Source organism: Mobula birostris, chromosome 9 (assembly GCF_030028105.1).
Source record: "Mobula birostris isolate sMobBir1 chromosome 9, sMobBir1.hap1, whole genome shotgun sequence".
NCBI lineage: Eukaryota > Metazoa > Chordata > Chondrichthyes > Myliobatiformes > Myliobatidae > Mobula > Mobula birostris.
This window is the reverse complement of record NC_092378.1, coordinates 18376961-18377669: the sequence shown is the minus strand read 5'-3', so window position 1 is coordinate 18377669 and position 709 is coordinate 18376961. Positions and strand designations below refer to the sequence as shown.

Sequence of the window (709 nt, the reverse complement as noted above, 5' to 3'; positions counted from 1 at the left end):
CAAGACCCTTCCTGATCCTCCCGAAGGTTTGCTAATGCTAGCAGGAAGATTTAAATTAGTGAGGTGAGAATCAAACTAATTGGTTAGCAATGAAGTGACTGAGGGAAATGCAGAAGTTAGGTCAAGTAAGTCTAACAGGAAAGGCAAGTTGGATCAGATTATCAACCCTGGTGAGGATGAAGGATGAAAGTGTGTTTATTTCAATGCAAAGGGTATTATAGGTATGGCAGATGAACTTAGAGCCTGGATTAATACATGGATCTACAATATTGCGGCCAGTGCAGAGACTCAGATGAAAGAAGGGCTGGTAGCTCAATATACTTACCTGGCAGGGGAGAGACTGTGATCAGAAAGGTGGTTCTCCCAGGATGAGGCTATCCCATTGTACTTCAGGTGTGCTGACGCCTGCGATGTCCCCAAATGTGGGATACTCGACTGCAAAATTTGTGGTAGTGGGGGACTGCGTACATGCTTGAAATGGCTAACAAGAGAGGGAACAGTTTTAAAGTGCTTGGAAGTAGGTACAGAGGAGATGTCAGGGGCAAGTTTTTTACACAGAGAGTGGTGAATGCGTGGAATGGGCTGCTGGCAATTTTGGTGGAGGCAGATACAATAGGGTTTTTTAAGAGACTCCTGGATAGGTACATGGAGCTTAGAAAAATGGAGGGCTATGGGTAACCCTAGGCGATTTCTAAGTAAGTCGGCACAG

The 709-nt window shown here is 45.1% G+C and overlaps 1 non-coding gene across 1 annotated transcript; it reads left to right on the top strand.

The window, feature by feature from the left end:
• Positions 1-317: 317 nt before the first annotated feature.
• Positions 318-477, top strand: LOC140203505 (U1 spliceosomal RNA). The gene has a single exon (XR_011887379.1). It is a non-coding gene; the product is annotated as a U1 spliceosomal RNA (small nuclear RNA).
• The last annotated feature ends 232 nt before the right edge of the window (positions 478-709 follow it).